At 38.0% G+C, this 25,389-nt stretch overlaps 1 protein-coding gene across 1 annotated transcript in view; it reads right to left on the reverse strand.

Annotated features, from left to right (window-relative positions):
• The window catches only part of nav3 (neuron navigator 3), a 322,550-nt gene that overhangs the window by 176,082 nt on the left and 121,079 nt on the right, over positions 1-25,389 (reverse strand). The gene's annotated exons all lie outside the window — the stretch shown is intronic.

Here is a 25,389-nt window from a genome sequence, read left to right on the forward strand (position 1 = left end):
TGGAGAAAGTATTCTTCAGCTGCTTCACTGGAGTCTGTCTTAGATGTTATTATGAATATAACTCACCCAAAGCCCCTGAAATGAATGGATTTGCTCTTGGCAGATCCAGATCATTCAGTACAGGAAGACCCCATAGCTGCTTCATTTGCAGCATCTGCTGAGCTAAAACAAGCGAAATAAGACTGGCACGAATGTAAAAATAAATCATTTGATTTGCTGTGCGGGCAAGTGAACATTTTAGAGGGAGAGGGTATGTGTTAAGACTTCACACGTTCAAAACAGATGGTTTGAAGACCGGCTGGAATAGTGCGCTGTTTCCAAACTGAACTTTCAGCAACGCAATTATGGGCTGAATCAGAAAAATCAACTTATTTAGATGTGTGGTTAGATGAATTTAGAAACATCACAGTGTTTACAAAGCAAAAGACAAGCAGTTGTGCTCCATAAATCCCCCCGTAATCTTCAGTTAGATTTCCAGTTATGCTACTTCCAAATTACACCACAAGCATCTGTTGACCAAACAGTGATTTTCGGAAGTTCAGTACTATTGACATCATAGAGCAACATGGGAATGCAGTTTTCCCCATTACAGTCACTTCTATTACAGACTTAAATGTCATAAAAAAAGCAGACTTAGTTACAGCAGAAATATTTTACTTTTTTTTTTTTTTTTAATTATAAAACTAAATCGGTGCCAAAATATGTTGCACAAACTGTTAAGATCAGGGGCCTTGTTAAAAAATAAAAAATAAATAAAAATCCTCAAGTGCTCTTTCCTAACATTGCAATTCTTTAGCAAAATTTGCAGAGCGGAAGGTGCTACATCATAGTCAGGGACAGCAGTAAGTTTGGCAAACATTCCCAAATACTATTGTATTACTTCACCCTGACTGAGCAGACTGGGTTTCATATCACCTAGTGCTCATTACTGACATGTAAAAGTGGGTGGTGTTTCCACAAATCCAGTCCTGGAGAGCCATTCCCCTGAGTTTATCTCCAAACCTAATCAAAGATACCAGCTAGCTAAGCTGATCAAGGTCTTCAAAGTTACTAGAAAAATCACAGGTAGGTGATTGATCAGGGTTTGAGCTAAACTCTGTAGATCAGTGGCCCTCCAGGGCAAGATTAGAGGAACACTGCACAACTAAACCTCTGTGATGTCACAAATTTGCATACGTTTAGAAAGAGTAATTTTTTTCCCCACAGATTCAACAGATTTTAATATCTGAAAGTTACTGTATGTTTTCATAGTACATCAAGCTAATTTATCTCAAAGGAAAATTTGATTCCTCATGATATGACCCTATGAAACAAAGTCCAGGATGTAGAATAGACTGCCAGTACACTCTTTCACAGAAAAATAAACACTATCTTCGCCTAACCAACCAGGACTATGGTTGCTCCAACAACAGCAAATGGTGGTTAACCCTTGGCTCCATTTCACGAGGGATCCAGCCAGGCTTCCCTCTGCCTCTGCAGACCCCAAGGTAAAGAGGGCCGGGTCTGGGGACGTTGGTTTGGATCCTCTCCCTGCACTTCAGCTATCCTACCGCTGCTTTTCAGCACTCACTCTATAGTGAGCGCCTGCCGGGACCTGGTCTTTCATCCTGGGCCAGGCGGCTAGAAGGAAAATCAATAGGGCTGTAACCATCTCCCCATAAGAAAGCCATTAACACAAACCAAGCCATGCAGCCCTATTCATAAACATGCAGAAAAAATAGGGTAATTTCATTTCAACTGCAAGGGTGAAAACGACAGACTTTTGTAAAATGAAGAGATTTATGTTTTCTTTTCCTATAATATATTTTATATAATAAAAATATATAAGAAATGACATAATAGCCTAGTTACTGTATTTTTAATCAAATAAATGCAGCTTTGGTACTTAATTAATTAATTATTATTAATTATTAGTATGCTTATTTGCACCCAAATTAAAAACAACAAAAAACAACAACAACTAGAAATAACTGTTTGATGGTTTTAATGGTTATAAATAAATTACTTAAATTCTAATAAAAAGGTAGGTTCAACTTGTCTGCAACTATATATGGTGATTCTTTTGACATAGAAATTACACATTTCACCTTTACATTGCATGCTATTGATTTAGAAATGTATAGTATTGTATTGTATTTCGGTATTTTTTTAAGAAATAAAACAAGAGAGAACAAATAGTATCCAAAATGCATGCACCAGCACACACAAAACCTGTCTTGGCACAAATTTAAAGAGAAGTGGGCCTCTAACAACTTTTTGGCGTGTGATCAGAGTCAGTAAACAGGTCATTTTATTGGATTACAGGCCGAGCGTAGGTTGAGCAATCACTAAAGAGATGAAAGTTTTGAGTTATACTTAATATTCAAGAGTTTATATTGTAACCGTCCTTGATGAGGCCCCACGCATACTTCAAAACTGAAGAACAAACTAACATTTTTGTCCTACTATTTGAAACCTTTATCACATAAAACTCCCTCAGCGTCCCTCGCCTTAAAAGACTGTACAATCCTCAACCCTGTAAATCCTATTAAACACCATACACTCTCAGACATTCCCATATATCAAATGCGCAGCGCTGTCGAGAAGGAAATGTCACGGGTTGCGTCTAGTCTGTGCTTCAGACGGTGTGCAATAAAAACAGCCAGTATTTAATTCCATCTCAGAACCTGCTGTTGATATACGGCTTTTTGAGTCCAGAGTGGCAGGTTGTTTGTAAGCAAAAGCAATGCAGATCTGCTTAATTGAATGTCCAACAATGCACGAAGCAGGACTTTCGATACCATATGCAGCACAAACATTGATACCGCAAATTGCAAGGTTACAGATGTGATAAACAAAATCATAAAGTGAAATGCCTACACAGCCTTGTTGTCTCTCTTATCCTGTGCCAGTGCCTCCCAGAGACTTTCAACAACAATCCACTTTGTGACGACGGCTCATGGACACACACACAGATGTAAACAATTACACAACCAAAGAAAAGCCGACACACATGACAACTGGAAATGGGCTTGAATTAGTGAAACCAAAGCCTCAGCGTTTGTATTAATTGAGTCCTGCTGTTAATAACTGGTCGGTGACCTCAAATGTGTTTCCAGCCCAGAGTCATTGGAAGAGCGTGTCCAATACCTGCCGCTGTGCAGCCGCTCCAAAGAAAACAGAGGCCAGATAAACAACAGAGATCGCTACACGGATTGCGTCACTCAACGGAAATTTCAGAGCAGAATTTTCCGGTGTCAATGTAAAACGTCAGGTATATTAGTGCTAATGATGTTTGGGGGAAAGAAAGAGTCATGACAGAAAGCTAGATATAGCTGATGAACATTCCATCTAAAAGTCCAAAGTTTTACAATGATGTAAAGTCAGTTATACATTTTTTTTATATATATTTATTTATTTGTATTTTTTTTGTGTGTGGTGCAAAGAGTAAAAAAAAGTTTAGTGTATTTACTTTTACTTTTAGTGTGTATTTACACTAACTCCGCCCACCAATGTGTGACTAGGCTAGTCAACCCTACAAAATGTCAGCTTCAGTGGCATTGATGGTAAGGCGCGTACCGTAGTCTTTTTGACAGGATTAACCCGGGTTCGAACCCGCCTTTTGCCAAACTTTTTTTCCTCCCTTTTCAAATCTCATATCACATCAGAAAGGCATTTATTTTCAATAAAAATGAAGGAAATAATCAAAAAGTTGAAAATAAAGTATCGGTAGGGTTAGGGTAGGTGTAGGGAGGGCTTTATTGTCCCAACAAGGTGGCATCCATTAAATTCTTTGACACTCTTTACACTCAATACGTAATTATTGCATACTGTTTTATAATGAACTACAATACTGAGGTGCAGATAATTGCAGTAAGTGGTATAAATAGCAGAAAATCCTATAGCTTGAACTTAGTGTAAATAGCATATCGCTAAAAAAATACTATTTTCACTTAGTGTAAATAGAATCCATTGCTATTTGCACTTTGTGTAAATAGAATCTATCACTAAGAAAATATGCTATTTTCATTTAGTGCAAATAGCCGCTGCCTAATTTTAAAGGTGTATTATGACATGTACATATTTAAGTTGTTAGGTTTTTTTTTTTTTATTATTATTTTTTTTAAATTTACTTTTATGGTTACACCCCTCTAAACTTTTCTAAATCTAAACTTTCGCATTTTTAAAAAAATCACATTTTTAAGAACATTTACATTTGATGATTCACTGCTTTTAATAACATTAAACATAATAACATTTTGACTTTTAGATAAAGAAAATCCTGAATTATTCAGAGCACACTTCCAAGAACACTTAAAAGATCCCCATTCTTCTCCTGTAATGGGACTCGAGTTCTTTTACAACTTGTTGAAAATACTCTACAAAAGAATCCAAAAATAAGCTATGAACGCCTCTCTGTAATCTGAATTTACTACTCGCATAAGACTTACAACACTGCCAGATCTAAAAATAAACGGGCAGAGCCTTTTTCATATTTTAAAAAAACAAAACCAAACCTCAGTTACAAAACATGGGCACGGCAGTGGAGAGCAGGGCAGATCTGGGCGCAGCGTAACGTGTTTGTGTTTCTGCAGTAAAGGGCAGGCGTTATCGACAGCATCCATCATAGACAATAACCCATCTGGGTGTAGAAGCCAGGACAGCCTAGAGGGATGGGTGAATGAAAGCAGAAACAGGGGCGGATTTGGTCTCCCGCACCACAGTTGGTGGAAACGGAGGTCCTGCCAAAACAAACTGCATCAAAACAACACAGTTGCCCAGCTGCATACAGGAAAAACTTGACAAACTGGGGTTTCCCTAAAGCATATTCTCTGCATCCTAAAGATTTCAGCAGACTACTGCCTATCTAAAGCAATAAAGATTTCTCTCTATTGTAGTTTTTAAAATTTTTAGTGCATTTCTTGCAGCACTATGAAGCTACAAAAACATGCTGTTCATAGTAGCCATTTGATGTGTGACGACATGCCAGTCTTGCTCATGAGCGAGACCTTTCCGTGGCCAGACGGTGGAACCACACAATCCCACAGGACTCGGCTACAGACATTACACCCACATTAATCATCGCATTTCCTGACAATGCAATCAGGTTAGTAAGACATGTTCCCCGTCTCACAGTTTTTTCCTGCTCGCCTGGCAGGTGCAGCTTGGGAAAACTGACACACCGCAGTGTTTGTGCAGTACATCAAAGCCACAAATGTGTGTGTGTGTGTGTGTCCGCTTAAGCATGCGTGAGTGTGCGCACGCCAGGTATTTACTTACGCCCTTGTGCTGCTGGTGAAGTTTCCCTGGGAAAGTTGCTAATGTGATTTAAATGAGCATGTATGGCACAAACAGCATTTAGGATCAGAGCGCCGTAATAATACCATTCAGAAGCAGAGCAAAGGGTCAGACGATACACCCCAAACCACACGATTTTTACTTAGATCAGTGCACCAGGATTTCACAAGGCAGAAAAGAAACAACTCATTTTAGAAGCACTTTCTATCGCTTTTCAGTAACTGGCAGTGAGCGAGTATAAACAAGCTCCCTGTGTCCTTTCCTTGACCTGGAGGGACCTGTAAGTGTTTTCAAGTCTTGAACAAGCACAAAAAACAGGGCCTCACAACGCTGCAGGTGTGCAATCAAAGGTATATCCCACTCTTGTATTAACTACTCAGTGCTACACTCAACATTGTTATCGTAGTGTGTTTAATCTGTGCGATTAAGACACTTCCTGTTGCATCACCTTGATATGCTGCTTGAAAAATCCAGTTTAGCTAGTAGCTGTTAGTTGTTAGCTGTGTTTTGGAACATGGTACCTTGTTTTACCTTAAAGCTGGTTACTAGTTGGTCTAAGATGGTCTTTAGCTAGCCTAAACTGGTTATTATCTGGTCTAAGCTGCTTACTAGCTAGTCTAAAACGACTAATAACTTGATAAGAAAGTCAATAGCTGGTCTTTGCTTGCTTAAGCTGCATAATCAATGGTCTAGATTGGTCATTTTCTAATCTTAACTGGTTGTCATCTATGTTATCTAAGCTGGTCCAAGGTGGTCATTTTGTTACATGACACCTGATTTTACCTTAAAGCTAGTCATTAGCTGGTCTAAGATGATTTTTAGCTAGCCTAAGCTGGTTATTAGACGATCTAAGGTGGTCTTACCTGGTCAAAGATGTTCATTAGCTGGTCTTAGCTGGTCATTAGATGGTCATTATATGGTCTAACGCCGGTTTCACACTGCAAGCCAGGGCTTGCAAAATCGGGCAGGTACTCTTCAGATTTTGGTAGCCTGAAAATTAATTTAACTAGCCCAAATATAAAAAAAGACCTTTTTTTATTAAAATATAGAAAATCAGATAGGAGTCTAAATGTCAATCAAAAATATTTTCAATACACAGATATCAACAAATATGAAGGAAGGAATTTTATTTAACTATTTACAGGGTATTTGCAGAATTTAAAAAAATAAATGTAAGGCCATTTATGACCCATTTTAAGAGCTGCACAAGTAAATGAACACAGTATGAGCGGGGCTGGACAATGGCTATGGTAATATACAGTATTAAGCCATAAAATGACATAATTTACAGTTTAGATACAGATTTTCACAAAAACAAAAATCTTATACAACAGCATTTCAGCCTTTAGACCATTTTTATGAAAAGGGATAAATCAAGCATATAAATTATTATATTAATTTAAAACGAATAAATATTACTGTCTTAATTGTTTAGATTTTTAGAAAGCATATAAACTTTCTCATTTAGAAAATTTCGATATTTACATTGATCTGACCATAAACAGCAAGAAAGGCTTATTGGAAATGCAAATTCATTCTCTGCCACGAGGTGGCGCTTTAGCGGTTTCCGTCCGGGACATTCCCTGTTAGCGGCTGTACACAAAGCAGCACCGTCCACGCTCATAAATGCTGCTTTATCAGGCATTTTTATTTCGCCAACGACACATTTCTGAGGACAGTCGGTTCCCTTCAGATACATTCACATACACATCTGCACTGCGTTTTGACTTGAAACGTGCAGCGCTCATATTTATTCAATTGCATAATTGCCCTTTGAAGTTTAATCCAGCAGTATCGCCATTCTTGTCTTTCCGTCCCCAACTGTAAGACCTTTTGAAATTATAGTTAAGACATTTCTTATACCATTTAACATATTTAAAACTTTTTATGGCCTTAAGTTTGATACAACTAAATTGAGAGTTTTTAAGAACCCGTGGGAGCCCTGTATTTAAGGTAGCCCGTCAGGCAGGGCGGTGATACATTTTGGTAGCCCGACTGGAAAACACAATAGCCCTGGGACGTCAGGCTAGCGATTTTGCGAGCCCTGCACGCGTAAGCAGGATTTATTTTTTTCGGTGCCCATGTTAACAGATTAGAGGCAGCACGTATCAGGCGCAGAGCATTAGAATAGTGAGTCCTTTATATTTTCCAGAGCCCAGAGGCCTGTTTGAACCCCCAATCCTGATTTATTAATTTTACAGACTGATACACAAAAGGACATGGTCGCATCACAGAGTATGCTGGCCATATCATACATCAAAGCACATGTTCAGAGGAGAACGCTGGAAAATACGACAGAAATGACGATACTCGTCTCTATAGCAGTACGAGCCACGGTTCAGCTGCCAGTATGAAAGCACAATGGGCGCGCGCTTCTCCAGCTCTGCATACACCGCTTCTGCGTGGCTTATGCGTGCAGCGTGAAACTAGCATTAGAGAGGGGTGGAGAACTCCGGTCCTGGAGAGCCACAGCCCTGCAGAGTTCAGCTCCAGCCCTAATTAAAACTCACCTTTCTAGTAACGCTTCAGACTTTGATTAGCTTAATCAGGTGTGTTTGATTAGGGTTGAAGCTAAATTCTGCAGGGCTGTGGCTCTCCAGGACCGACGTTCGCCACCCCTGGTCTAAGATGATCTTTAGCTAGCTTAAGATGGTCATTAAATAGTCTAAGATGCCCTTAAAGATGTTCATTACCTGGTCTTAACTGGACTAAGCTGCACATTAAATGGTCTATGAGGGGATAATGGTCTAAACTGGTCCAAGATGGTAATCATCTGGTTTAGGCTCCTCATTAGATGGTCTACAATGGTCCTTAGCTTCTCATTAGCTAATCTAGGCTGCATATTCAATGGTCTAGTATGGTCACTAACTGGTCTAAACTGATAACTAACTGGATTAAGATAGTCACCAACTGGTCTAAGCTGTTCCAAAAAGGTCTAAACTGCACATTTCTTGTCTCAGATGGTCAATGGCTAATCTAAACTGGTCAATAACTGGTCTAAAATGTTCATTAGCTAATAGGGTCATTAGTTGGCCTTAGCCAGTTTAGACTGCATTCTAACTGGTCTAAGATGGTCACTGACTGATCTTAACTGGACTAGCATAGTCGTTAGCTGGTTTAAGCTGTTCCAAGAAGGTCTAAACTGCACTGGTCTTAGATGATCAATTGCTAATCTAAACTGGTCAAAAACTGGTCTAAGACAGTCATTAGATAGTCTAATCTGATTGTCATCAGCTGGTTAAGATAAATGACCAGCTACTGAGTTCCAAAATCCATCTTGACCACCTTAAACTTGTATAATCAGCTGGTTGCTGCTCTGTTGCTGGTTAAACACAGATTACCTAATGACAGGCTGAGACTTCTGTAGCTAAAGTCCAGTTTAGACAAACTGAGAACCATGGTATGTTTTCCAAAACACAGATACCAGGTTAAGCTGGATATTCAAGCAAGGAAGACCCCAATGAGTCACATGCTGCTACTAATGCTAACTTCTCAGCTGGGCTTAAAGACAGCCGCCAATCTCTAATGAGCAGCAAGAGTGGCCTGCGAGTGGCGCATCTGTTGTGGTTTTGGCATGCATGGCAGAAATTGCCACAAAGAAAACTCCCATCCTTTTCAAAAACCATAAAAAGACCGCACTCTGCGCTGGAGGGAAAACAAGAAAAATGAAAGAAAACAAAAAACTGCTGGCTAAACATATTGTTATCGAATGGAAATGTCCATTTTCTGAGAAGTGTTGAAAGGCGCCACAGAATTGATGTTCTGTGTCCGATAGACTCATCACTATTATTAGTCGAACACAGTTACAAGGCCGCACAGATTTCTAGGATGGAGATGAGTCAGCTGAGACATTGAATATGGTGTAATATCTTGTCATCTGGGCCTTGAGTCATATGTGAATTATGCAGTTGAAAACAGCAAGAATATGACTACTTCACTGATTGTGATCTATGGGTCATGCCTACAGCACACTAATGCTATTCATTACACACTATCAACTCAAGCACAGCACCAGAAATAATCAGAGCGCACATATCCATGTTCATTCTCTCAAGACATAATATTTTCTTTCTTCCATGAAGTCATATGTTAGACTTATGTGACGAAAAGGAACACAATTCAAACCTTTATTTGCTTAAAATATTTCCTATCCACCATATGTTTCACATGCAATACTTGCGCATATTGCCATCTAGCACCAAATTGTGTTTAAATGTCAGTGACTTCCGATTTTATTGGTTCTCAATAAAATACTCTGACTGGCTGTGATGTGATGCATCTGAACTAGTGCTGTTAAACGATTAATCGTGATTAATCGCATCCAAAATAAAAGATTTGTTTACATAATATGTGTGTGTGTACTGTGTATATTTATTATGTATATATAAATACATACACATGCATGTATATATTTAAGAAAAATATGTTACGTTTATATATTAAATATATTTATATATGATATAAATTATATGAATATAAATATATACATGTAAATACATGTAAATATTTTCAAAATATATGCTGCATATGTGTGTATTTATATATACATAATAAATACACTAAACAAAAACTTTTATTTTGGATGCAATTAATCGCGATTAATCGTTTGACAGCACTAATCTGAACGCATCTGAATTGAATATAAACAAATTAAATTTGAGAACTTCTTGGACGATTCACTTTCATAATCCGGAAAACAGCAGTTTGAACATTCTGATAAAATTCTGATTTAGGTTTTAGTTTTTATTTATTTTCAGTTAGTAATTTCAGTGACTCAACTTTTTACTTTATTTTATATCAGATTTAATTCAATTAACAAAAATATGTTTAACAGTTTTAGTTTTAGTTTTAGTTCATTATATTTTGCCTGGTTTAGGGAATTTTCATTTTTTGAAAGCAGAAAGCAGACAATAAAACGAACTAAGAATGGGATCAGGGCATGTCGTAGAATTCGAACCTGCACCCTTGTGACAACAGCTCTAATGTGTCACAAGCACATGTACTCTCCACAATGCTACGGCTTTGACCTTCTCTCTTATTCCAAACCATGTTTTCTCCTTCTTTCTTTATTGTTTTCTTCCCCTTCTCTCCCTTATTGCTTTGCAGTGGAGAGTATTAGCACAGGCGATTCCAAAATTGTGCAAAACCATTTCTGTCTGACATCAAAACAAACCAGAGTAAATGAGCTAACAGCGTCTGCCAACATAAATATGAGAAAATATGAGTATGCTCGCTCTCTCAGTGATGGAGTACAGCGGATCCAAAGAAGTGTGCCTTGCTTTGAGCCCTGTAAGGCTGGCTGCAGTCCCTGCATGCTGTGTTAGTGAACAACGGTCCTGTAGCAATCCTATTCCTTCCCTCTCCGTCCCTCCGCTCTGCTATAAAGAGATAACACACCACAATCCTGGCAAAACCGCTAATGGTGCTGTAAAACTTTCTCTGCCGACTGGCACTGACTCTCCGGTTCTGCAGGACGCACGGAGAATTCCCCTATAATGATAATGCCAGTTTAAGAGTGAATACCACTGCAAACAATGGGATACATTCAGCAGAGGCAGATACCACACAGATGCTGGTCCAGATTCAACATACGGTGTGGGCGAGGACCTGCACTTTGTCATGAAGTCTTTATGTGTGCATGTCTTTGTATTTTACAGCTCTGTAAAGCAGATTCACATCAGAGGAGGAGAGAAAGAGGCTATAAACGGAGAACCGGGAGACAGACGTGATTGAAGGATGTCCAGCATTTTTACCAGCCCCAAATGCCCCAACTGTGTGGATTATTTCTAAATACCAGAATACATATGCATCAAATTGGAAAGAAAAAAAAAAAAAAAAAACATCTGTTCCATTTGGAGGTTGCTCTGCTGCTCCAGCTTGGCTTTTCTGGTGTATCTTGTTGACCAAAGAAATCTTGCTGGCGAAAGGATTTGTTCACTGAAAAAATGAAAATTCTGACATCATTTACTCACCCTCATTTCATTTCAAATCCGTATAATGATTTTCTTCCTTAAATGGAATAAAAAATAAGAATTTTTATAGAATATCCACGCCACATGTTTTAATCAAATGAAAGTGAATGGGAACTGGGGCTTTCAGGCTTCAAATGCACCATTAAAGCATCATAAAAGTGGCCCATACAACTTGTGCACAACATTCAATTCAGCTGATGTCATACAATAACTTTATGTGAGGAACAAATCAAAATTTAAGGTTGATATTTATCTTCTGATTCATGAAAATATTAACAAGACCACTGAGTCAATAAATTGAATGTGTAAGTTAAAAATGTGAATGAATCATTCAAATCTGTTTTGTCAATTGATTCATTAAAATGATCAGACTCAAGATAAATGCTATGTCTAATGAAAAAGCTAGGACATTTATCAAGAATTTCAGTGAACAACTTAAAATAAGAAATATAGTTTTCATAATCATATTTCGTTGTACCTGCTTTACTTGTTATGCTTCTTCATTATAAACAGCATCCAAAACACAAAGTGTGGGTGAAAATCAATTCTGGCCTTCTTGGCAGGGTGCTCCTTCCTCTACAATCAGATCAGTGCTCTCCATATATCTCAAGGTTATGGGTCACAGCAGACAGGCCCTGCAGAATTCAGTACTCCAATCACTTACTAATCAAATGTAATCCTTTTGTCATGCTGTGGCAATTTAAACTATAAGCTTTCATTGAGGATTCAGCACCCAGAGTCATCTTTCCTTGACCTGACACAGATAAATAACCGCCCTGGTGTTTTATTTCACACGCAAGTTGCGTTACATGGTGGCACGGACAGAGTTATCATCATCTGGAAATAGAAGCATAATTCTCTTTTTCCATGCAGGTGATGATTCAATCAACCACGGCTAGATGTTTTATTCATTAGCCCCCCCACAGTTGCCTAAAGATGGAAACGCTGTCAGGATTGTGAAGGGTCAAACTGTGAGGCACTGTGTGCTACTCCGTCACCTTAAAGTACGCACCATGTGAAGACTATATACAGGTATTTAATTAAATAACAGCCTTGTAACATGACCATATTATGGTTTAGATTTTATGATGAACTATGCAGATCTAACTGTCAGATAGTGCTGGTTCTTCTCAACATAGAACAAAACGTTTCTTTAAATTGTTCTACAACAAAAGCTGAAATGGGTACGTTCTGCAGATGGAGTTCTTAAGGTGAAAAAGTTTAAAAAGCACTTCGCACAATGTATCTTTTGTCTTGTAACTCTGCGATTCTTTAAATAATTTAAGTCTTTGAGAATTACCCAATGGCGTTTACAAAGGGTACTATATAGTACTGTAATTCCACATCCATTACTCCTGCAGACCACCTATGTGAGAGCAGACCCCAGAGCGGTGAGTGTACGTTAACAGCGAGGACCACCAGTTCAGCCCATTGCGGGTGACATTTCCTTTCTCTGACCACAAGAATGCCCAGCATCTGAGAAACAGAGCGCATAACGGCAGCAGCCAAGCACTTGTATTCACCAGCTCTTACTGCTTCAAGCTGTTTCAACTTCAATTCACGCTCACCGTGTCAAAATCGTGTTTCACAGAACATTCCATTTCATTATTCTATTCCCATCAAATGTGAGATGTGAAATCTGGTGTGGATACTAAAGAACAAGCTGTCTTTGGCAGTTTGCACACTTGGTTTGCGGTTTGGTGGTGTGCACCAGAATTTGGAAAACCGCTTTCACACCGATTGAACGAAACGAACAGCTCTAGTGTGAAAGCACTCTTTATCTTTCTCTGAGTGCAGTGCTCTGCCTGCATTATAAAAACCTGCACCACCACCACCAAAGCCAACATGACTCAACACGTAAGGCCGCTAGTCATTTTTACGGTCAAGTTTAATAGAAATGGGTAGTAGCAGCGGTTAAGAGTGGGCAGGAGATCCAACGGGCTTTTCTAATGGACCATCTGGTTCTACTGAGCATCCAAAGGCACCAGGAAAAAGATCGGAAGCGCTAATGTTTGTGGACTCAGTCACGGTCCTCACTTCGGACACCTGGGGGAAATCACGAGCTGCCAAACACCGCCCGGAAAAACAGCAAACAGCGTGATTTATCTGATCTGGGGTCAGCTTCCTATTCGCTCAACAAAACTAATGGCTGTTAGTCTTTTGCCGGGTGCTTGTTTCTGTTGTTTTGGAGGTTAGATGAGAGGAAACATGGCGCTCAGCATGAACACCCTGCCATAAATAGGACGTTTGTGTCAGATATAATCAACAGGACAACATTACGTGAGGAGCTCAAATAGATGGTCAAACATGGAAATAAGACGACCAGAGCAGTTGTTCTCCAAACCTCTCTAGAACATCTGCCACAAATTCCCAATTTGCCAGCTTTGGTTTAGCCAGGTTACACAATACAGATCCTGTGGGTAATTACAGCAATTGTGTGGCTGCACATACAAGGCTAAATGTCTTGGCCTGCTGCATCATTACATCAATTACTTAGGCTTTTGGGAATCGTATCTCTTCTGTGTAATTACATATTTAGGGCATTATAGTCATTTAAGACAACAATATAATGTGGAAAAAAGAGGGATAGTAAAGAAAACAACCCTAATGCTGTGTTAAATTCACATGTACTTACCAAATACTGTGTTATGCACTGAATATGCCAGAATTCACAAGATTTAACTACAGAGGCCTTTATGGTATTATTAGCTGCTTAATGAAATTAGTTGCTTACAAGGAAAATTAGTTGCTGTGTTACAATGAAAAATAGAATGCTTTGATTTGACATCTCTCTCTCTCTCTCTCTATATATATATATATCTCACTACTAAATGATGATGATGAATCTGTAAATAATCGTCATTTGTAATAATGTTTTGTGTGCTAATAATGCTAATGTGAAAACACTAATAACGATAACACTAATTCGGATCAACAATGTATAAAAATGTAAACAATGCTCACAAAGGAATAGTTTAGCCAAAAAATACATTTTTAGCATGTAGTAATTGTCATGTGTTTTCAAAACTGAATATGTAGTAGCGCAAATGAGATTTTTCCTCAAATTATAACACAAATTTCAGTCTGTTCTTCAATTTTGAGTTTTTTTTTTTTTTTTAGCTTGACAGTGTGTTTTACATTAATTGTATGAAAGACAGCAGCAGGGAGAATCTACTAAACCTCTCATTTTGTGCTCTGCATAAGAAGGAGAATCAAACTGGTTTGGAACAACATGAAAAACTGATTTTTCATTTTCGGGTGAACTATTTCTTTTAGTTTCTTAAAAGGTCATAGATGTAGCCAGCTTATTCTCAGATATTGAATGCTTGTTTGAACAAGAAATCTTTTGACAGAAAGCAAAAAATATCAAGGTTGGATGCTACAGTATGGCCACATTCCATTCATTTATTCATCATTATTGAATAAGTGAGACCTTGTTACTAGGAGCTTTTCTTGGGATGAGGATGAAACAAGAGCAGGATGGACCTGAATGAAAGCTATTTGTGCTACAGAAGTAATCTTGTTGGAACCTGTAGCTTAAACTTTGTGAGGGATGGGTTGTGAAGAACTGGCTCGCCGGTTTTAAAAGATTGCCTGTCAAAAGATGGAGGAATAGTGAGAGATTTGCACTCCCAGCTTGCATGCAAAGACACATACGTTCACTCATATATACACAGAGAAAAGTCAATACCCCAAGGCAAAAAACTCCCAAAACTGAGCTGAGAGATTAAGTTATGCAATATCACACAGAAGGGCTGCTAGATGGATAGACAGCTTGATAGAATGATATAAACACTGATCAGCCATAACATTAAAAATCACCTGCCTGGTATCATATAGGTTTCCATCGTGCAGCCAAATCAGCTCTGATGTATCGAGACCTCTGAACTTGTCCTGTGGTATTTGGAACCAAGACATTAGCAGCAGATCATTTAAATCCTGCAAGTTGCAAGGTGGGGTTTCCATGGATTGATTTCGCTAGTCCAGTACATCCCATAGATGCTCAGCTGGATTGAGATTTGGGGAATTTGGATGCCAAGACAACACCTTGAACTCTTTGTCATGTTCCTAAAACATTCTTGAATAATTTTTGGATGGATGGATGGATGGATGGATGGAGGGATAGATAGATAGATAGATAGATAGATATTCTCTCTAAGTTAACAGTCTGCAGTTAAACTTACTAGACCTGAAAACCTGGCACCATCTTAGAGTATAAAAACCGTGAGAGAGTTTTACAGTGTGCCTGCAGCAGTTTCTTTGCCCTCACTTTCTGTCAGCATGTAGGTGTATGCTCTTATTTTCAGAGAAAACACATTGAAATATCAGTTTTACTTAGAATCACCCTTGCTTTCATTCATAAAACTGTCCATCAAAAGCTCAAACCTCAAATGAGCACACCGGTGCCTCAAAAACCAACTCAAGCAGAAATCACGCAAGCCTGTCAGGCTTTAATAACACAAAAAGTGACAGAACATATGCCACAAGAAAAGAAAATAAGTGTCAATTACAAGCCCATAAAGGGCAAAGCTGAAGATTTCCATCTCAACGAAGACAAGGCTTCTAGTGTTAACTATGCAGGACATTACTTTCTGTTCTACAAGACAGTGAAGGCAGCTTCCTCTTGTCTCTTGCAGACAGACAGTTAAATTACTACTCTCAGAGCTGACTGGGTCCAGCAGGGAAATCAGCCTCTGGGCTACATGTCCCATGCTTAGCTCCTAAACCCTAATTTCCGTAGTCTTCATCACTACACTTCCCGAAGCTCACATTCATGGCCACTGAGACAGAGATGGTTATGCAACTTCTGTTTCTGAAAGAATGGGATAAACATGACCTTTGTCATGCTCTGAAAAAAAAACGAAATAAAAATAATTATTATACTTATTATCAGTGTGGGGGTAACGCAATGCAAGTAATGCGAGTTATGTAATCAGATTACTTTTTCAAATAACTTTAAAATGTAGTTACTTTTAGTTACTTTCTCAAATAAGTAATGCAAGCTACTCGTTTTCCCATTTATTCACTGACATCTCTCCATTCGCTGTGTTGAGAGAAAATAGCAGTAAGTGCAGAGGCACTTCCTTCAGCTTGAGGCTTATTAATTAAAATTTTTTAAATTTTAATATTAATTAATAAGTCTTTACAGATTTTGTTATTAAAAAACAAATAAGCAAGCCCAGCCTAGGTGACAAAAGTAATGCAAAAGTTATGTAATGCATTGCCTTCCAAGAAGAGTAGCTAAGCAACACAATTAGTTACTTGTTTATGGAGTAACACAGTATTGTAGTGCATTACTTTTAAAAGTAACTTACCCCAACACAATCGATAAGATACAAAAGGAATGTGATAATTCTCCATAACTTCCTCCTATCTCTACTGTCTTATCAACATAACGCAGCACAATCTCAAAAAATAAAAGGTGAAGTCAAATATAATTTATTAGTTCATTACTGTCAGACATCTAAAAAGGTTGCACTGTCTTCATTAACTGTAGGAGTGACCAATGACGGTTGTAAAATGATGTGTGAGTGCTTTGAATGAGGTGAGAACAGTCATTAAATCAAGTAGATTGATTGATGGCCTACTGGAGGAAGAATCCATTCAGTATCCCCACAAGACAGAATGTGCATGTGGTCACACGTTAAGGTCCAGTGTTTAGTCCATTTTATATAGCTCCCTCTGCTGGTCATAGTGCAGAGAGATGAGAGTCAAGCCAATACAGCATCCACACACACACACACACACACACAAGATTTAAGTATCTGTCTGTCTATCTATCTATCATCTAATGATTAATAGGCAGAGAGTGTTTCTGATTGGCTCTTTTTTTTTTTTTTTTTGCAGCTTGTGATTTCTCAGGAAGTTTATTTCAGTGATATCTGTCAGGCTGAAGGGCCATTTTATGTGTGCAATATAAAAATCAATTGCAGCACCTTTAATCACGCCTGAATCGCCCTAAAAATGAATGAACAATTGCACCTCTTCAGCGTTCACTCAAAAATCCTTCTACTTGAAGTCTAACAAAACATAAATAAATAAGTGAATAAATATGTCATCAAGTATCACGGCTGCTTCTCCAGGAGGAAATCATAAAGCATGCAAAAGCAGCAGGCCCACTGGGCACCGACAAACACAGATTTGTTCATGCAGACCCAAAACCTATGCGCCCAGATATTAACATTCACCACACTATGTTTTATCTCTCTCTCTCTCTGCCTGATATGGTAATAATACACCATCTCCTCTCTCAGCCTACCCCTCTTCAATTAATTCAAATCCAATTAACTCTCCCACTAGCTTAACGAATGACTAATTCAATTAAGACAAAACAAATAAGCATTGGATGGCGCCCTTATCATCGCTTCCGTGACATTCTTCTTTTTTCTCCCGAATCGGCGTCTAGCTCTGAAAATCTGCAGAGGCTGAGGCTTATTGATGGCCCGTTATCTCGTTAAATCAAATCAGTGTGACATCCAATGTAAACCCGAGCCGATAAGAATCAACACGCGGGAACATCGCCAACGTGCGCACACACACATGCAACCACACTGAAAACCTCTCATGCTCCTCCAGGGCAAACAAGTCATGGCATTTGACAGCAAGGCTGAAGCATAATTTCTGTAGTATGAGTCACTGACAGCGTAAAGCCTCGCAAAAACGCCAATCTGTTTTATTAGATACCTGTAGTTATCATCGTAAAGTTGTTTACACGCTCCTGTCTTTTTCATACATGCCTTGGGCGACAAGCCTATTTTCAGGCTACAATACGTCTAATTCATAGACGTTTCTTGACCTTATTTAGATAGTCTGTGTGGTAGATGTATGATGTCAGCTCCCACAGGTGTCCTAGCAGAGTAACCACAGGTGTACTTCATCATGCAATGCTAACGTTCCACAACCACAAAGTGTCACATTATTTTTGGTCTGTATTTTAAACATTTTTCAAACTTTTTTTTTTTGGTCATTATTTTTTATTTTATTTTTTTTAAAGTCTATATTGCATTGTCATATTTAAACATTTTTGTCCATTTTAAAACTAAATTAAAAAAAATAAAAACATTAACTTTTTTAATAAAAAAACATTAATCAAATAAAAAATTACATTAAAAATAACATAATATTAGATATTTATTTTATATAATATTTATATAAAATATATACATACCAATTTATATTACTATGTTTATGTTGTGAAACACACACACACACATTTTATACGTTCCGTTCAAGATTACCAAAATACAATTAATAATTAATTTCTTCATAAAACAAACTGTTAACTATTGGTAAGAGCCTTAATTGTAAGTTAATTATATAGATGTAGATTTAATAACTGCAAATAAAGTGTAATATAATATAGAAATATTTCCAAAAAATTTGAAATTGAAGCTCCTAAAATATAATTTAAAGATGGTTCATAATTTTTAAAATAATATAACACCTAAGATTTTTTGACTGTGTAACAAGTGTTTCCAGTTAATATTCTTTATTAGTTACAGTCACTGAAAAACTGTTACTACAAAGCTATTAGACTATGGGATGTTTTTTTAGTTCATGCTCACATACCACAAAGGTGCAAAAAATAAAGGTAAAAAAAAAACCTTTTTGTTAATTGCTTTGTCAGAAATGTTTCGCCTGCATCGTTTTGCTAATTGGTTTGGTATTATGAAAGCCACACAATTCTAAGTAAGGCTTAAATTCTTTCAGGGGCCATTGCACATTTATTGAAAACTACATATATACTAATTCCATTCATTTGAAATAGAAATGCCAGTGAAGCAAATATCAACACACGCAATGCAAGAAATATTCCTCGGAGCCACATCAGCTCATATTCAGGTAAGGGGCTGATCCTGCCTTAAGACTGAAATCCTAGAAGCTCCGCTGGTTTAATTCCTACTGTACTGCAGTGATAGTGACAGATCAGCCCCCTCGGCCTGGATTGAAAACTCATCATTAACCTCGTCTTTGGTACGAGGTGCGGGTCAGCCTGGCCTCTGGTTGGGGATACGACTGATTGATAGCAGCCCTGCTTGCGCTCTCCAGGCTCTGATCAGATTTACTGTGTGTAATTGAAGGTTGGACTCAAGGACTTCCTCCGACCGCGACCGAGAGGGTTTCTGCCACTGGGTCTCCTCAGAGCCAAAAGCGGTGAGTGATTTGTGAGGTGAACTTCTATTGCTCTGAAAAGTGCCTTTACGGTGACTCGGCATACACATCCAAGAGTACAATGCTTTTACACATCGGAACAAAGTGACTCATTCATACAGAAGCTCTCTTTCTTTCTGATGAGGTGAGCTCATAAATAAAAGAGGGATGAGAGCGAAGGGAGGAAAAGCGGCCTCTCCATTGAAAGGCGGCGAGGGAACGGTGTTTGCTTTCCAGCGGAAGACATGTACATACAGGAAATGCCCCACGGCTTGACATGTGTTTTCTTACAGCCGCTAAGCCTAGGAAAACAATGAGAAGAAAATGCCACGAAAAAATACAAGACAATGGAAAGATCGTTCGTGACACACGCCTGTCCTTCAGGGACACGATGGTCGCGAAGGAAAACATTGCAAGGAAGACAACAGACGAGGCTATGAATGGCCTCTCTTTTACTTCTTCCCACAATTCCTGTTGAATAAGTCAGGCCTGTCAAAGATAAGATTAATAAAACGCAGACAGGCCTGCAACTCACATTGGAGAGAGTGGCGGCGTGATTTTTCCGACAGGTTGCTGTCTTCTGGGGCTTTGCTCTGATCTTCAGAAACCGTTGGAAGCGATTCGTTGAGGTTTGACTCAGCCGGCTGGATCCTGAATCATCAGCGGCAATCTCCTTTCATCCAGATCTGACCCCTTGTAAAAACTCTCTGCTGCTGGTTTATACAACCGAACTGTGTAGTTTCAAACAAAAGATGGATAGTATTATGCAACAAGTGTTGCAACAGGAGGATAACATGGGTGGTCTGCGTTCGCTTATCAATATCATATTCATAAAATGAACAATGGTTTGTTAATCTCGCTGATCACAGTGACTTCATGTGTAAAAGACTGTTTAAATCAAACTTCAGGCTGCATTAACTTGTAAATATGTATGTAAATAAACCACATATACGACGAAACATCTGTAGTCGGAGAATTGAGAGACTGAAATACTGCTAAATTTATGGCTGGGGCCTCATAAGAGCCTATATGTTCTTTGCAGTAAAAAAAGTTTTTGGTGAGTCTGATCACTTAGAAAAGTAGTTGAGGTATTATTAAATGTCTGTAGGATGACGTGGGATGAATTATGCACAGGAATATGATACTTTGGGGTTTGAACACTAAGTATGAGTAATTGGAATAGTGATGGTTGTGTTTGCAAACATCTAATAAGACAGAACAAAAAGAGCTGAAGACAGAGATGGAAGTGCATTCATATAGAGCAGCTCTTTATATATCATATCATATCAATCATCATTCGAATGACACGAGAGGATGATAGAGGATGATATGAGAACAAACGTGTGGTGTGCAACTGATCATTGTGAAACGAGATGTGATAAGAGATGCCATTTTAGTTTATCTGCTGTAGTTGCTCTGAGGCATTTTCCAATAGATACCTGAACACAAACATAAGGCTTAAAGGGAAGGTTCTCCTAATATTAAAATTCTGTCATTATTTACTCAACCAAATGGCATCCTAAATGTGTAAAAGGCTATGTTTTTTGCATTTGACTGCTGCTTTGTTTTTCTAGATGGATGTGTTTGACTGCTGCACTTCTTTGTTCTTAGTTTTAAAAATGCTGTGCACAAGTTAAAAGTAGTTCAACAACAACAACAACAACAAAACACACCAGACAGTTATATTGTCTCACAGTTTTCAACTCAAAAACAGGTTCTGTGTGAATGGCTCTCCAGACTTCCTTTATATAATGGCAAACACAAAAGGTGCATGTGTGAAGAATATGCCGGCTATTCTTTTAAATATAATGAAAATCAATGAGGACTGGGGCTGTCAAACTCCAAACTGACAAAAAAAAGCACAATACAAGTTTTATAAATATAATTCACATGACTTCTACACTATATTTTGTAAAGCCATATGACAGAATCTCATGTCATTCACTAAACAAATCATTCTTTTAAATCATATGTTTTCAATTAATCTTTTGATCCAGTCCGCAAAACTGGTCTTTTATAATTATAGAAGACATTGAATTGAAGTACAGAGATCGAGTCATAAGTGCAGGAACATTTATAATACTTTTGTATCCTTTTTTGAAGCTCGTTGTAAATGCTGCATACAGGACATTCTGCCTAATATCTCCTTTTGTGTTCCTCGGAAGAAAGTTGTACAGGTTTGGAATGACATGAGGGTGAGTAAATAAAGACGTTCAAGCACATTTAAGCAGAGTCTTCAAACAACAACACACACTATATCCATGCAATGAGTTCCCGTGAACTATGTGGAGACAGGTCTCATGATAAGCACCTGGCTGGCAGAATACGTGACCTTTTATACTTAATGGAGCGGTTTGGTTGTGGTGCCGCAACTCTTCAGAACTCCGGCCTCCACTTCCTAATAACATGCTCAATTGACCTTCAGATAATCAGGGGAGTCATCCGAGCTTCCAGCGGCACAGCTTCACTGCACTCATTACACAAACCAAAGGGGCTCCTGCTTTTAACTGTCATTTCTTCTGGCAAAAAGCGTGCAACACTCAACTTCCGTTTGACCGTCACGTTTGTGGGTTCATTCCGGTTGAAATGGAACTCTACGGAGAGGAAGGAACGCTAGACATTGACAGAAAGGTGGAGAGAGGCCAATGTGCACTGCTTGAACTCAGACAAACCTGTCACACCATGTGTGACCAATAGATGGCAGTGTTAAGTCTGTTCAGTCTTTTACAGGGTAACATGGTGTGGTGAATCTCTCTAGACAATCCAGATTGTGGGTTGCTGAGACACAGCCACAAAGGAAAAGCGAGGTTTATGAAGGGAATTGTCCACACAGACATCTTTCCTGTCTACAAAATGATCAAGCTTTTTATATATATTGGCTGAAGCAAACTGCTGTGCACACAGACAGACAGCAGTCAGTGAGCAGACAGATAGTCTGACAGGCTCTAATGGCTTCAGAGTCAGCAGTTATTTACTCTCGACATCGACTGACTCGCTTATTTTAGAGAGCCAAATCAATCTTTCTCCTGCCAAGCTGGCACAAGTAATGCAGACAAATTGGATGTTTCTTGTAAGGTGCAAATCATCAGCTTATGAAACAATAAAAAAATAATATATATATATATATACAATTATTGTTTGTTTACATATAGTTATGGGATGATTTACACATTTTGCATGTATATATTAAAAAATACATTTAATTGATTTATTTTACTTCTTGCATGTTTATAGTGAACCTAATCATTACATTTTTAGCATCCACATTTTCATATATGCATCCCCCCAAAAATCAATCAATCAATCAATCAATCAATCAATCAATCAATATCTCCTTTAGTTGTATATTACTTAAGAACATGTGCTTGATGCACAGAGCTTAAAACTCCTTCTCTCATAAGCATGAGCAGATCTGCATTTTCCGCAATGGAAAATCTTCAGTCAGGAGTGACTGAGCTTATTTTCCTGTTAGCATGACTCACAGACTGTTACTAAAGAAGCTAGAAACAAGAAAGTAATTTATCTTATTTTACTGAGTTTCCCCTGAGGGATCAATAAAGTCCATCTATATGTCTATCCACGTTACAGCAGCTGTATGAATCTTGACACATCTCATTCCCTCAGGACTAACGTGAGGTGGCTACAACATGTCTGATGTCCCCCAGGGAACTGATCACATATATACAAATAAAAGAGCCATGGTGAATAAAGAGCTCTGCTGCTGACAAGGGTATTTAGACAAATCAGTACAATTTTAGTGGTTAAATCTGGCAGATGGCATTCATTTCAGGGATCAATCTCATGGAAACATGTCCAGGTTGTATTTCACCCAATAATAACAATGATAATAATAATAATAATAATAATAATAATAATAATAATTCTGCATTGTGACTTTTTTTCCCCGTAACAATGCAAATATAATTTTAAGATTAAAACTAGAATACATTTTAAAACAAATTTCTTATTTATTTCTTTGGGGTGTAATTTATTTCTTTGGACTGGGACAAGTTTTGTGGGATTCACCCATATGTCAATTTAGTAAGAATGCTTTCACTAAGAACATAAATGTAGATTTAATTGAACAGGCCGGGTCTGACTCATGTCTCTAACAGGAGTTTTAATGGGCTGAGGAGCTGAGTGAAGGTCATAAACAGGTTGACCTTTGGTAGAGCCACACACACATACTCTAAATTATATATTAGGGGTCTAGATATTGGTTTCCAACCTCCTTTCTAATTTTATTTTACTGTCACAGTGGAGGAACAAAGGTCAATCTTTCACAGACCATCTGTCAGGATGCAATCTTTACATCATTTTGAAACCCTTTCATTCTGATGTGCTACGTGACCTGTGTAAGTCAGTCCACCTGTAGCACAATTCAGCCAGTATTATGTTTATTTAATTGTCTAGGATCTTTCAGCATTAAAACATGCAGTAAACATGCTTCTTGCTCACTAACCATAATCAATCCAGCTCAGCAAAACAATAGCTGCATTGAAACAGCACTGCTGCAAATGTAAGTCATTGTATTTCTTTTTCAATGTTTTCTTTCTATGCAAATAATCTTATTATGCAATGTGCCTTATTCAGTAAACACTGTTGCAAAAAATAACAAAACAGCAGAAAAAAAGGTAAAATAAAACAGCCTCGAGCAAAAAAGGCAAAACACAACACAAGAAAAAACAAGAAAAAACAAGAAAAACAAAACAAAACAAAACAAAACAAAACAAAACAAAACAAAACAAAACAAAACAAAACAAAACACAAAACTCTCTCATGCCATCTGTTTCCATCTGTCTGAACAGTTCATCCTGTCGGAAAGCTTTCTGAATCCCAAATACAGCTCTGCAGAGGCAGCCATCTGAGGGCTTTTTCACTGAAGGTGTAATGAAGAGGTCGAGAGAGGGAGAGTGGAGGTAATGAAGTGGCTTTGAGCAGCGCACAGAACCTGAGCTCTGTTCATCAAGTAGATCACTAGTCCTGGGCCATTACAGATACATTAGACCAAAAGTAGCTGATCAGAGACGGGGTAAAATCACAAAGCCAAAGGATGAACAGCATCCAATATAATAGCACAGAATTTCTGATGTTTCCAGGTCCTATATAGGATGTGATAAACAAGACTTTGGGTATAATCTCAATCTGCTCCTGTCATTAAAACATTTATGCATTTTAGCAGATGCTAATGTAACAAAAGAGGACAAAAGAGCAATAAAAGCAACAGATGCAAAATCTCCCTTAAGCTCCCTTAAGCTACAAAGATGAACAAAATTTTGTTTTTAAACATCATAAATGATTATTTTTCATCTCTAAGAGAAACAGTCCTGCAAATAAGTATTTTAATTTTTTAGAAGCACTTTATGGGCATAATCTGTTATCATTTTGCCAAAGTATAGATACACACAACAAAAGCAGTGAAGAAGATTAAAAACATTTGAACATTTTTAATAATAAAACAATAATGAATTAAAAAAAAAAAAAATTAATAATAGCTTGATTTTTGGATTATTTTGTATTTTTATTTCATATTCTATTCATATTTTATTCATATACATGTGTTGTATATTTCACATTTACATTTTATGCAAGACCTCATTATAATGATGCAGGTAACTGCTAGTGCTCAGTTTATATTCACGATACATGACAGGAGGACATATGAAACTAGAGAGCAGAATCTTCTCAACTAATTGGTGGCTGACTTGCATTTTTAGCTTCAAGCTCAATCTGTCTCAAAGCCTTTATATTCGTTTAGCTTATGTCTGGTGCTTAGGTCTCACTTTTGGTGGAGCTTCCTCCATGTCAGTTTGATTGGCACCCTGCACTTAAGCTGTCAGTATTATATGATAGTACAACGTTGAATTAGATGCTAGAATCTGCAACGAAACTGTAATTTGATGAGTGTTGGTGAAGGAAAATAAAACGCCCTTCTTTCTCGAAAATCCATTTGCTTCGCTTGAAAACCTCAAGCAGTGCTGGGAGATTT

This window comes from Onychostoma macrolepis, chromosome 04, assembly GCF_012432095.1.
Source record: "Onychostoma macrolepis isolate SWU-2019 chromosome 04, ASM1243209v1, whole genome shotgun sequence".
Lineage (NCBI taxonomy): Eukaryota > Metazoa > Chordata > Actinopteri > Cypriniformes > Cyprinidae > Onychostoma > Onychostoma macrolepis.